This window comes from Tachypleus tridentatus, chromosome 2, assembly GCF_004210375.1.
Source record: "Tachypleus tridentatus isolate NWPU-2018 chromosome 2, ASM421037v1, whole genome shotgun sequence".
Taxonomy (NCBI): Eukaryota; Metazoa; Arthropoda; class Merostomata; order Xiphosura; family Limulidae; genus Tachypleus; species Tachypleus tridentatus.
Genome location: NC_134826.1, coordinates 73,201,910 through 73,217,144, shown reverse-complemented (window position 1 = coordinate 73,217,144; position 15,235 = coordinate 73,201,910). Strand labels below are relative to the sequence as shown.

General features: G+C 37.0%; 1 protein-coding gene across 2 annotated transcripts in view; it reads right to left on the bottom strand.

The window, feature by feature from the left end:
- Nucleotides 1-15,235, bottom strand: part of LOC143244230 (plexin-A2-like) — a 267,253-nt gene that overhangs the window by 225,146 nt on the left and 26,872 nt on the right. The window contains exon 1 of one of the 2 annotated variants that reach the window (XM_076488519.1): nt 8,763-8,871. The exons of the other annotated variant lie outside the window; for it this stretch is intronic. The gene's annotated coding sequence lies outside the window, so the exon portion shown is untranslated. Of the gene's footprint in view, nt 1-8,762; nt 8,872-15,235 lie in introns of those variants that run through there. 2 annotated transcript variants of the gene reach the window in all.

The window sequence follows — 15,235 nt, the reverse complement described above, 5'->3', positions numbered from 1 at the left end:
CCAGGTGTGCGTGTGTATACGGGCAGGTGTTCAGAAATCATATTACAGATTTGCTAGCGTTTATTTGGGAAGTGAGCCGAGAATTCTAACGGATCCATATCGCCAAGCTACCATGCTATTCAATTCAAGTTGCCATGTTTTTCTGTGGACCTAACTCCGTTAGAGTAACCATCGCAGAAAGTGGATAGTGCTCTTTTCTAATAGACAAATATAGATTTATTTTTAATGAAAATTTATGAACATAAAGATTCAACAGTAAACAAGTTGAAAATAAAATGCTGGAGATCAGGAAAAGTCTTTTAGTATTTTTTTTTCCTATCGATGGTTTTCCTAAAAGCCGTATAAACAGTAGTAATTTAATTCATAAAATTTATTTTTTTCGTTAAATATTTCACATGTTTTTAACGTATCAGAAAAAGAAAGCAATTATTTTATGTACATAAATGTGTATAGCACATGTACACGTTCTAATGCACGTTAAAATAGCTTCCAAGGCTCATTTTAAATTTATAGGAGTATAAATTTATAACGCGTAGAATAAATCACTTTTATTATACGTAACTCACGTCAGTTTATTGTCGGGAACCACTTTGTTACCCTTTTGGATCTTGATAAGCGAATCAATAACAGCTTCGTAATTACATGGACACTTTTGCTGCCCGTCCTGGTGGTGATAAACAATTAAGTTAATAAGTATCGGACTTTCCTTCCCATTACCCATGTCGGGCTTAGATTAGTATCATGTTAATTATCTTGAACATGTATATAACTCCTAGTCGTGTTAAACACTAATTAAATTTGAACCTGTAAAGTTACATTTTCATTGTCGCGTCCAAATCAGCCTCCCGATGCTGTAAAATATGTGACATCATTTCGCGGATTTCTTAGGAAATATTTGGACTCTAAAGTCACAGGTAACAGAGGGATAACTTTGATTAACTTGAGCGTTAAAAGTTAAAGCACATTAAAAATACTTTCGTCATTGTCTCTTTCATTCGAAGCAAATGCATGGTTGCTCTCTTTGGATCCTACGATTTACGAACAGTTGGGAACCATTCGTCACGTTACAAAAGAAAGACCGGGAAATCTGTGAAATATAAAATTGTTAAGTTACGACGTAAAAGTTCAGCTCGTATACATGTATAGGAAGTGACTAAAATGAGGGTGGGGTCCCTTCTACCTCTTCATCAGCTAAGAAAATCGCTAATGGGGGACTCTCGTAGCCATATGGTGCAAGAAAGGCTACCCCATGCCAATTCTAATCACTAGGGGAACTCCCTTAGCTGTATGGTGTAAGAGGAGCTACCCCCTACCAACTATAGTCGCTAAGAGAACTCCCGTAGATATATGTCGAAAGAGAAGCTACCCCCTACTAGCTGTAGTCGCTAGGGAGGGGACTTCCCCTAGTTGTATGGTGCAAGAGAAGATGAAACCATATTATAAAATACATGAAAGTTTATGGAAAAACAACAGTGAGAAGCATACGATTACGGGATGTGAAAACTGGTCCTCATCGGGCAAGTTTAAAATTCTGGTTAACTACCTACATTTAGGGGGGCCTAGGAGAAATGGGTGTGGCTAACATTTACCTTGTCACAGAAGAACGTCGAGACTATGACACTGGTTGTCGTTAAAACTGATGGTAAATTTTCTATTCTGGGGAAAGTTACACTGAGTGAAAGATAAACGTCCCTTAGAGACAGAGTTATCTAAAAAATCAGGACCTATACATAGTGGTAGGGGATGATACATTGTCTATAAGTTTGTATTTGGATATTCCAGCAAAGCATACCCATCCCTAATTTCAAACCCAACAGACTAAATGTAAAGCAGCTATCAACAGTACTCACCGCTAATTCTTACGTTACTTTGGCTGACCAAGCAGTATTGTTCGTCTGTTACTCCTATAACGCATCAAACCCGAAAGTGTGCAGCATCATGTTTTTACGGTAACGAGAGGTTAAAAACAGATCCACAGACTGGCCCTAATTAGATTTGGCGTGTGCGTGAAACAGACATATCATAAACATGCAAGCAAGAACAGACAGAGGTCACGAAAAGTTGTAAAGTTAAATACAGAACAAATATATTTCCATGCAGACCATAAAATATGTATATATGTATCCACGTTTTACCACTCTCGACGACCACGAATGGATAAGTAGCTCGTGTGTTACCAAGCAATTAGAAGTTTCAACCAATAACAAAAACTACAGTCGTTCCAATCCTTACCATCTCCTAAAAAAAGGGGCTGGAATTCTTAATCCCATGAAAAGCACACTTTTAATAATTCTCTGGCACTTTTTTGGGGGCCTTCAATTCATTTTTCGTACTCTTTCATTTCGGTTTCGTTTTGGTGCAAATTTTTGTTTGTCTGTAGCATGTTTCACATTTATTTATTTTTAAACAACTAAAGTTTTATTATTTATTTTCGGGCACATAATACTACTGTATATAAAGAGTAACAAATAAACACGCTGTCTGGTATGATGCTCTGATAATTGTAATTGTGTAACAAAAACTAATCGTATGAAATAACTACCGTGTTTCTCCGAAAATAAGACAGGGCTTATATTAATTTTCACTCCAAAATATGACACTAGGGCTTATTTTCGGGAGATGTCTTATTTTGATATATTAAAAAAATGAAGTTACAAAGTAAAACTATTAAACTAACCATTTAAAATAAACTATTATTAAACTATTAAACTAACTGATTAATACTTAAACAAACTAATTAACTAACTATTAAACTAATTAATAAATTAATTTTTTTTTTATTTCTTTCCTCTTCCTGCCACTCTTAACTAGGGCTTGTTTTAAGGGTAGGGCTTATATTAAAACTATCCCCAAAAATCACACTAGGTCTAATTTTATGGGTAGGTCTTATTATCGGAGAAACACGGTAGCAGAAAGTGTACATGTCTTTCATTGTGAAAAAACAAGCCGATCTTGTTTGTTTCCCACACTTAATCAACGAAAACCTCATAAATACGTTTACATTTTCTTAAAGATAATGATGCGTTTGCGTTTATAGAAATTTGCTGATGAATAACAAAGGACAAATTATATATTTTCCTCTTTCTCTCGATAACTTCAATCGGCTCGTTAATAAAAATTAATAAAATTTTATCAAACATTGAACTAATTACATATACCTGGTCCTTCCGTGCGTTACTGATTAAAATACAGGTGAAAAAACTAAAAAGCACTGCGAAAATAACAAATCATTTGAAGTTAAAGGACAAGAACTGGATCTGAAATCCCTACTGTCCGCGGATAACTGTGGTTACCCAGTACCCACACTGTCCTGAGTCTAGCCACACATCTACTATCCGCGGACAGCTATGGTTATGGTGGTTACCCTATACCCACAAAGAACTAACAAAGTCCAACCACACATCTACTATCCATGGCATGTTGTGGGGGCATGGTAACAATCCTTTGAAAAAACATACCAGATAATAACACAATACCACAGGTTAAATACCTTGCATAAGTTTTCAAAAATGTAACACTATAAATAAAACTTACCTCAGACATAAGATGTGTGGTTGGAGTAAGGACGTGGTGGGCTTGTGTGCCTGGTGGTTCACTCCCTTGAGCTGTTTGTCACTTTCATAGCGGGTTAGTGGGTAAGTAGAAAGATTGTAATGTCTTACGCTAGTTAAGTACTACTTTAGGTATTTTTTATGGAACTGAACTTTTTGTCAATTCTACATTTGTTAAGATAAGTTACCACACGACTTAGTTACAAATGTTTCCCTCACTGCTTTATATTGACTGTTATATTTTTATAGTTGTAGTCGATAAATGTTCTTCCGCGCTACTTTGTAGTACTGGTTATCATCTAATTACAACTGTAGTGTTGTTAATATAATGTTCTGGATCTAAGAATTAAGTAAATTCGGTAAGGAATCAATAGTTATAGAAACCTGAATACACAGGAACGTAAAACTGGCATGGAATGTGCATGTCCAAATCCGAGCAATTTCTGAAAGACGGATATTAACTGGTCTTAAACCTGCACCAGATGTGTGTGTGTGTGAAGTTTAATTATAAGCTGAAGACATACTCCAATTATACGAGTACAAATCTAAGCGAGCTTTCATTTCCTGGTGCTACAGAGTTTAGAAGATGCATCATTCCATTTCAACGTTATTGAACGTGTAAAGAATTACAATGCTAAGACACTTTATGAAACTGCTAATAACGACGCGTGTGTTGGGTAATTTTACGAAAATTATTTTATGACGTTTAAACCAGACAATAAATGGCTTGTCATTTATTCCTGAGTGTTTACTTAAGTTTGGTAATTTCCTCTGTACATTCACCGTGGCTCATGGATACACAGGTTGGACATCTACCAATCGATCACCAGCTTTAGCTTTTAAGGTTCATTCGTAAATCAACACTTTGTGTAGAGTGGATGGAGGGAGATTAGAGACTTCCGCTCTAAAGTAACGAATGGACGATTCTATCTAAGAAATTTCTGTCACTGACTTTTAAAACTACAATCAATGTAAGCCACCAAGTTGATTTCCAGTTTACAAAGTGTTCTACTTCATTTTATAATAACAACAGAATTTTATATGGGTTTACATTAACAGCTACTCTTAAAAAATAAATTATCCGAACACTTACTGGCCTACAGAGGGCATGCACCTGACGTTTCTTTTTGTTTGTTTTTGAATTTTGCACAAAGCTACACGAAGGCCATCTGGGCTAGCCGTCCCTAATTTAGTATTGTAAGACTAGAGGAAAGACAGCTAGCTAGTCATCACTACCCTCAGCTAACTCTTGGGCTTCTCTTTTATCAACGAATAGTGGGATTAACCGTAACATTTTAAGGCCCCCACAGGTGAAATGGCAAGCATGATTGGTGTGACGGGGATTCGAACCCGCGACCCTCAGATTACGAGTCGAGTGCCCTATCTACCCAGCCATTCCGGACCAAATGCACATGACGTTACAAAATTTTCCATTTCACTCACTGCCGCCATACTGGATGTTGGACATTTCCTTCTTGCAGTCAACAATCTGTACTTTAATACAAGGTTCGCAAGTTTTTAGTTCTGTGACCAACTATGGAAAAGAAACAAAAGTCGAAGGCTGTTGTTCCTTTAATCAATATACCATTCTTTTTGCGCATCATTGATATGACTTACACAATATTAGAGGTCAAATTTGTCATCTTTTTCTTTACGTAAGAGCGTTGCTCGCACTTTACGTCTAATATGGCGAAATAAACTATAGACCACGTGATTTTATCAAATAATTGAGGCAAAAAACAGTGTTGTTGTTGTTGTAGTGGAGGTGAGAAAGGGGAGGACAAATAATTACGAAACTGAGGGATCATAGTAGTAAGTATATTGTTTATTTTATAAAATTAAATGCTTCCCGTGAGAGGAAAAAAGGGCAACTGGGGATGTTTTTAAGATAATATAACTTATATTTAATGATGTACATTGGCCGCAGACTCAGACACTTTCTGAAAACATATATACAATGGGACCAAAACACGGTATTATCTGCAACACAAGCATACTCTAGCGGCGTCCGGACAACCTATAAAAGACTATACACTACTGTTACTAATCAGAATTTGTAAAGTATCCTCTTTCAATGGAAAGGTTTCCAAAGAATCCATTAAGCTGAGTATCTGACTAAATATCCTAACACAGGGAAGAAAGTGAGTTAAAATTACCACTAAATACCATAGATGTTGTAGCAAAACTAGAGAGAGGGGGCATACCCACATTTCTCATACACTTGGCTCCTAGTTCATTTTCATAGATTTGCTAAGTCTTCAACGGAGGTTTTAACCCAACATAACAACTTAACATATAATTATTCAAATAAATATTGCAAATTCTATTCGGTAGCTGAAGTGGATTGTTTGTTTGTAGTTCAACTCGAAGCTACACAATGGGCTATCAGAACTATACGTTTGTAAGTAGGCAGACATGCCACTGTATCATTGATGTGCGAGGGGGGCTGAAGAGGAAGAATCGAAAATATGAGAAGCTAACACTACAAATGAGACACAAATTGGTCACTATACTTTAATTTTACATTAAACTGAGTGATTCTCATTGATTTTTATTCATACCTTGGACTCCACAGCATAAAATAAACCAATCTGTATAAGATTCAATTGAGATCCGGAGGGAAAAATATTTAAAAGTCAATGTTCTAATATACCTTGGATGAATATAAAGCAATCCCACAGTGTTATAATACACTTTGATAAACATGCATCAATCCCACAGAGTTCTAACGTACCTTGGATGAATATACAACAATCCAATTTAAATTACATTATTCTTTATAAACGCTACGTACCGTGCTAGCAACGGAGGCCAGCCGAAGTCGTTAATAGCAAAGCTACTAAGAACATCTGCTATTGACCCTGATTTTGAGCTACTGACCACATGAAAATAAACCAGTCAGCAGCACTCTCAAACACCCACTATGATGAGGGAACGAAACTGCTATTTATCACATTGTATTTTATAAATAATGTTGGTGTGGTGTTTGTCAGTGTAGTTTCTACATAGTATAAACCTCAGTTTTGTGCCTGGTTTTTTGAATAAATTTGGTATTAACTGGAATGTCATATTTTCTTATTAGTCTTCGCCAAATGTTGGTTATTTGTCTTCTGATGTCGGGAATATATGGTATGCAGCACTATTAAACCAGAGATTTAAGGACTTATACAACGAAACATAAACCAAATCAATACTAAGAACGACAGAGACAAAAAGATCTGCCACAACAAAAAACTAGAAAAACTAAGATGCAAACAACAGAAAAGACACCAAAACGATAAACCGTTGACTAACCTCATAATTAACATATCCGACCGACAATTAAACACAGACGAGATACATCTACTTAACAAAGGACTCAACTTCGCAATAGCACCTAGGTACATTCCAACCATAGAAATCAAAACATGTTTAGAAGACCTAGCCAGGAGACTTGTGATACTTTCTACAGAAAACAAAAACAAGGAAACAACCAAAAACAACCAACAGAAAGAAGACAACTTAGATAATTTTATTGACATCCAACAGCCAAACTTCCCAGGTAAAATTAAAAATTTATATTTTCCAGAAACACCTAAAAACAACATCTTAAACAATTTTTTCAAAGAATTTTCTCACAAAACGATCAACATAATTTCACAAAACAGAAAGCTAAAAAACAACCTTACAAAAAGAGACATTCATTCCATTAAAAACCTAAAACAAGACAAAAACATAAAAATTCTAAAAGCAGATAAAAGGTAACGCTATAGTCATAATGAACACGAATGAATACATCCAAAAAATGAAAAACATCCTATCAGACACGAACAAATTTAAACCAATACACACAAATCCAACAAAGACACACGAGACGCAACTAAACAAATTACTACTAAAAATGAAAAAAGCCAACACAATTTCACAAACACTTTATTCCTACCAACGGAAAACCGACTCACGCACACTACAAATATACGGCATCCCCAAACCTCATAAACCAGATTGTCCATTACGACCAATAATGTCCACATATGAATCGTTTAATTACAATCTTGGTAAATACAAAGCATGGGCATTCTCCAAATATGTAACATCAGCCAGCTCATTCATCAAAGACTCTCTTAATTTCAAGTCTAATCTAAATCAACTTAATCATAAAGCCTTAATGGCCAGTTTCGATGTTATATCCCTCTTTACAGAAATTCCAACCACTGAAGCCTGCAAGATAGCCTTAGAACTCTATATACGAAACCCCAACTCAACTATAGACATTCCCAGCAACCAATTAGCAACCATCATAGAATTCACCACGATGAAGACAAACTTCATGTTCAACAACCAAAACTATATACAAACAAATGGCCTAAGCATGGGCAACCGAGTATCATCAGTTCTAGCCAATATTTTTATGACACAAGTTGAAACACAAGCAATTAACACAGCATTACATCCACCACTATACTGATACAGATATGTAGATGACACGGTTGCGGGATTCAGATCTACAGAACACACACTTAATTTTTTCAATCACATTAACTCTATACATCCCAACATTAACTTCACATGTGAACAGGAAGAAAGCAATCAAATATCATTTCTTAACCTCAAAATTACAAGAACCGATTCACAATTCAAAACAGAAATCTACCGAAAAATCACCCATACTGGACTATACCTTCCTCAGGACTCAGCACATGAAACAAAAAACAACTCAACATACTAAGAAACTAAATAAATACAGCCATAAAACTATGCTCACCAGATAAAATTAACGATGAATTAGACAAAATAAAACAACACTTCATCAACATCAATAAGTTTCCTCCACAAACCGTAGAAAACATTACACGCACACACCTAGACAGAAAGCAAAATTAACCAATAAAAGTAAATATATCTCACGAATCAAAAAATCACGAAACCATATATTCCCGACATCAGCAGACAAATAACCAACATTTGACAAAAACTAATAACAAGATATGACATTCCAGTTAATACCAAATTTATTCAAAAACCAGGCACAAAACTGAGGTTTATACTATGTAGAAACTACACTGACAAACACCACACCAACATTATTTATAAAATACAATGTGATAACTGCCACGACTTCTATATCGGAGAAACAAGTAGAAACTGCTTTTTATTTAACAACGGCCACTGTTCTCCGCCTTATATTCGAGTTACTTATTGTACCAAGCGAGTTGCTAAAATTACACTTACTTTTATTCCACCGTTCACCACATCGGTATTCATATGTATAAGTAGTTGAATTTTTTGTTGCAAGGTGTCGGTACTATTGATGACGTCACATAGTCCACATAACCACAGACTAAAATGTTTTTTACACTGAGATAACAAAGATCAGCTTATGGTGTCTAAGTTTCTCGTACATCTTGATAACCGCATTGCCTATAATGGAGTTTCCCCTCACGTCTTCCCGAACTCCACCGTTGGACAAGTCTACGGGAAGCAACGATCCATTGCCCCGGTGATACAGGTTCGCTTGTGGTCTCAAACAGTCACGAGCATCACCACGCAAACGTTTCACCCTTCTGACTTGCAACCAGATGACAACAGCGCGTGTGCTTGCATTCCACAGGCAATAAATAATAATAAAAGAAAATGTATAACATGTGATCGTAAACTTGGGGTGGAAAACAGTATTCAAAACGGCCAATATGACTCATCGCAAGTGTAATTTCCACAGCAGAAACAGGATACAACACATTTACTAATTATTCGCTTCTGTTTTTAATAGCGTATATGTAAGAGAAAATCCTGTGTTTTGAGAAAAGAAGTCTGAACTCACCAAGTGTTGGGCATTAATTGGATCATTAACAGAAAACAGACAACGAGCGAGCACGGTGTAAGAATAAACCCGTCAAGTTTTACTGCCAGTTTTAATATTACATGCGGTGGAGAAATATTCCCTCACAAGTAAGAGAATAGGGAGGGTCCAAAGGTCTGACAAACTTTAAATTGCCAACAAAAGAAACAAATATGCAATAATGTGAAAAAGTTAGGACACCCCCACATTTATTCCCATTTAAAATGGCTTAACTCTCGCACAGGTGTATCATACCAGGTGCACATAATTAGAACATCGTTACTAAGCATTTTGAATGAGGCTTGCCCTATTTAAACCTCAGACATTTAGTTGGGTGTGCTCCTGACTGTTGAAGTGAGAGTGAGCACCATGGTGAGAGCAAAAGAGCTGTCTGAGGCTTTTAGAAAGAAAATTGTAGCAGCTTATGAGTCTGGTAAGGGATTTAAAAAGATCCAAAAGATTTTGAAATCAGCCATTCCACTGTCCGGAAAATAGTCAACACGTGGAGGGCTTTCAAAACAACTGCCAACATGCCCAGGTCTGGTCGTCCAAGCAAGTTCACCTCAAGAGCAGACCGCAAGATGCTAAAAGAGGTCTCCAAACACCCTAACGTGTCATCACGAGACCTACAGCAGGCTTTGACTACTGTTGATGTGAAAGTACATGCCTCTGCAATCAGAAAGAGACTGCACAAGTTTAACTTGCATGGGAGGTGTGCAAGGAGGAAATTTTTGCTCTCTAAGAGAAACATCAAGGCCAGACTGAAGTTTGCCAGATATAATGTAGACAAAGATCAGGACTTTGAGAAACATCAAGGCCAGAGAGAATGTAGACAAAGACCAGGACTTCTGGAATAATGTTCTTTGGACAGATGAGTCCAAATCTGAATTATTTGGACACCAGAACAAAAAACATGTTTGGCGTAAACCAAATACAGCACTCCAGGAAAAGAACTTCATACCAACTGTGAAGCATGGAAGTGGAAGTGTCATGCTTTGGGGCTGCTTTGCTGTAGCAGGACCTGGACAGCTCACAATCATAGAATCCACCATGAATTCTACTGTGTATCAGAAGGTGCTTGAGGATCATGTGAGACCATCTGTAAGAAAATTAAAGCTGAAGCGGAACTGGACCCTGCAACACGACAATGACCCAAAACATACAAGTAAATCTACCAAGGACTAGCTGAAAAGTAAGAAATGGCAAGTCTTGGAATGGCCGAGTCAAAGCCCAGATCTTAATACCATTGAGATGCTGTGGGGTGACTTGAAACGGGTTGTACATGCAAGAAACCCCTCAAACATCTCACAGCTGAAATAATTCTGCATTGAGGGAGGAGTGGGGAAAACTTTCTGCAGACCGATGTCAGAGACTGGTAGATGGTTACAAGAAGCGTCTCATTGCAGTTATTTCAGCCAAAGGGGGTAACACTAGCTATTAGGGGGTAGGGTGTCCTAACTTTTCCTCACTTAGAATATGCATTTTTGAAGAATTACATTTACAGAAGATCTTGAAAAGTCTTTTCTTCAGTTTTAATTGTTTAGTTATATTCCTATAATCTCTCAGTATTGTTAAAACTGAGATTAAATATCTATATATCCAAAAATGTTACAAAAATACGCTTTCATAGGGTGTCCTAACTTTTTCACATGACTGTAAGGGGTCCAATTACTTTTGACACGCGGGGGGGAACGATTAGGAAGAATCAGTATGAATGACTATTTATTTGTTTAGAATTTTAGCGCAAACCTAAGTAAGGGATGTATTGTATTCACATATCCCTTAATATTTTAAAACTGATGAGACTTAAAGGGAAGGCTGCTAATCAAAAGAACTCGCCACAAGCTCCTGAGGCTACTTGGATTTAATCAAGTAGAGAGGATCTGACCTTCGATTTCTGCGCCCAAAAGTTCGAAGCACATTTGTTTGTATGTGTGATAAAGACACTCGAATCACGGATCATTGGACTCGCAGTTTGAGCACTCTAACTCTAGGCCACGTCTGGCCCATGAGTATATACCAAAACTATTATAGAAAGGTCAAACACTGAACAATAGCAAACAAGTACTGCTCTATTCACCTGAAAATCTGTCAGGTTTTAAACTACGTCATATGGACGTTACTTCCTACATTGTGATGGGGAAGTTAAATCTTTGTTATATGATCATCCTTCTGAAGTCACAGATTTTTGGAAAAAAATCGCGTTTCCTTCGACCCACTGGTCATAGTCTAGAAGGAAGATAACTAGTTATAGATTACTTTAGTAAGACCAAATACTGGGATTGGTCCCTCACGTCTAAAACAAATCAACTGTTCCTAGCTTCGTAGCTCAATTTTTTATTTAATTTTTTGTTTTTGGTGTTCAGGAAACACGAACCTACATTTTGAAACATCGCCCTGTGCAAACGTCGATTGTGCAGCCCTCTCCCAGTTCCCAACAAATTTGCGACACACCATCATAGGTAGTAGCACTGTTGTCATGTTCTATGTTTCACCCTAGAATGCCGATTTTGTCTTACATGAATCTTTACGTTAGGCCATGGAGCAACCGGTAACCAGTACAAGTTTGTTTGTTTTTTTCTCTCCTCTCAAAGAATCTGCTTTCCCTTACAAATTCACATTACACCGAGCTGGACCTGCCAGTCTCAGCCTCGGGGTGTTGTCAGAAATTAGATAATAACATTTCATTACAAATCAAAATCAAATTCCAGAGATCAGACTCTCTGATACTGAAGCATGGGTGGTAAGAAAAATTACCCGCCCCCATTGTCTAAATGAGTTGTTACAGTGTAGCGCAGTGCGTCATAGAACACAAGTGAGCTATACAATTCCCGTAAAAAATAGGTATTTTCGGAGTACTCTCACCTCCCACCCCCCGTCTATCTACATCACCGTCGTGATTAGTGGGAATTGCTTAGTTTGTCTGTTTTAAAGAAAAGCCACATTGGACTACTGTGCCCACCATAGGTAATCGAATCCAGGATTTTAGCTTTGTAAATCCGTAGACTCTGGATAACTTGTGGCTGTAGTGTTCTGTACGTAACAGTCAGGTCGTGGTTTTTCTAAAACCCCTTCCTCCTCATTGTTGGATCCCACGATTCACTCCATTTTATTTTTCTACATTTTTGGTCCAATTAAATGTCTGTATTTCATCGCATTTTAGTTTAAACTATATATATCAGATCATCCTATAACTAATGTCCGAAAATTTAATAAAAAAAGGCATAATCATTTCTGTCCTTGTAGAAGGATTCAATTACTAAAATATGTACTAGGACGTGTATAAAAATGTTCAGACAAATAAAAAAAACTGACCCAACTCCACTTTTTCAGATCATTAATCAAATAAACACTTATGAAGATGGATGTGTCTTAGGAGCAGATTAGGCATATAATGCTTTATGAGTTTAAAAAAGGCAACAGTGCAGCAGAAACTACACGAAACATTCAAGGTGTTTATGGTGTGAAGTCTCTCAATGAAAGAAAATATTGAAGGTGGTTTCAGAAGTTCAGATCAGGTGACTACAGCTTAAGTGATGCGTCACGTTCAGGTTGTCCTGTTGAATGTAATGATGACTTGCTACTGGCTGGGCTTGAAGATTGTGCTGTAACAGTTGAAGAACTAACACAAGAACTACCCATTCAACAGTTCACCGTCATCTGTAACAGCTCGGAAAGGTGTGGAAACTTGGAAAATGGGTCAACTATGAAATGACAGAGCAAGAGTGGACATTTGCACTTCTCTGCACTCTCGTGAACGTAACTCATCTTTTTTGAGCAGGTTAGATATAAAAAATGGATACATTATAAAAATGTTAGGCATCGCAGATACATGATGGCTCAGTGCAGGTACACTGGCTAAAGCACAGCCCAAAATGAACCTCCACTCTAGAAAAGTATTGTTAAGCGTTTGGTGGAATATTGTTGGTGTGATCCACTTTGAGTTGCTGCCACTCAATGTAACGATTACGTCAGACTTCTACTGTCAACAGTTAGAGCGCTTGAATGTTGCAATAAAATAAAAAAAGGCCTGCTTTGATCAATCATAAAGATGTTGTGTCACACCAGAATAATGCACGGCCCCATACAGCAAGGATCACATCTGCAAATATTGAACAGCTAGACTGGGAAAAACTTCCACATCTTCCTTATTCTCCAGACCTTGTCCCATCTGATTATCATCTATTCTGAAGTTTGCAGAACTATCTTGATGGAAAAGAGCTTGGAACACATGAAGATGTTAAACTTCCCTCTCTACATTCATTTCCTTCAAACCCAAGATTGTTATAGAAATGGCATACAGAAGCTTCTGAATCGTTGGCGGGAAGTAATTAATAATAATGGAACATACATTATTGATTAAATAACATTAAAAGCATTTGAAATCCTTTCTCTTTTTCTGAACCTAAAATCGGACATTACTTAAAGGATAACTTTATATTTATTAGTTAGTTATCCAATTAAATATCTTCATTTTATTTTGTTGAAATCTAATCTTTACCTGTTCACATAATGAACTAAGTTACGTTCTTAAACAAAATTAGAGTCTATTAGAGATGGGACATAGATCGGACTTTTCCATCTTTGCTTTTAGGTCTCAACACGTCTTAATTCTAGTTTTTTTCTCTCACCATGTGGTACTTTTAACCTCATTTTAACCAAGAGAGGAGAGAAGACGGATCGCATGAACCCTGAACCCTCTGATTTATCTGAACCTAAATACCATGTGAACACTGATTCTGTAAAATTTGCTGACAGAGATTGAAACAGATTGACAAGAATTAAGTAATAAAAGTTTATAAAACTCAAGAAAAGGTTCGACCTGTACAAGTTTATTCATGGCTAGTTCGACCTGTACAAGTTTATTCATGGCTAGTTTATCCCAGCGGACACTTGTTTGTCTGTTTGTTGTTAAGAGCAAAGCTATGACTGGTATCGAAATCCGGTTTTTAGCATTATAATTCTACACTGTGCTACAGGGAACAAAACAATAATGATGCCATCATCAACTTCCCAAATGGTCATCCTCCTAAGTACTAACCGCCACCGAGGATCATGCGAGACCCGAATTGTTTTGAGCGTGGTATCAAGAATGGCTCTTTCTTCACTTTATAAAAATGAAGGGACGACGCCCGAATGAGTGTGTCATTCGTCAAATAAGTCCACTAGATATCGCCAAAGAGTAAAGGTCATCCATTAAAAGTGGAAATAGCTACCAAACTGCAATCGTTCATGCGACTGCTTATCCGTTTGTTTTGAATTCCATGTAAAGCTACACGAATACTAGCTGCGCTAGTTGTTCATTATTTAGCAGTGAAAGACTAGATGGAAGGCAGCTAGTCATCACCATCCACCACCAACCTTTGAGCTGCTCTTTCACCAACAAATTGTGGGATTGACCGTTACATTATAATTCCCCCACGGCTAAAAGGAGAAGTATGTTTGGTGTGACAGAGAATCGAACCCACGACCCTCAGATTGCGAGGATCACGCCGAGACCAGTGAAGGGGAGCAAGGAAACATCCGAGTTCTTCAATCATATTTTGTCAAAAATTTGTTCATTCTGCCCCTTGTAACAAATTCAGTATACTGGGATTATGTCGGTGACTGTTAGATTTCCTGATCACGAAAACAGTTTTCTTCACGAAATTTTGTTTTTATTTGTCACTTATTCCACAAAATAATTTACATTAACAGGCCATTGAACAGTAAAATAATCCTTCATTCAAGTTGTCCATGTATCACAGTCATTTTAAACTAATGTTAATATTGTTTTGTTTTCCGGAAATTATCCTAAAACTATATTTCTTAATGCAATGAGCTGTGGGAAAGAAATATAGGTTTATTTATTAATTTTTTTCTTTCG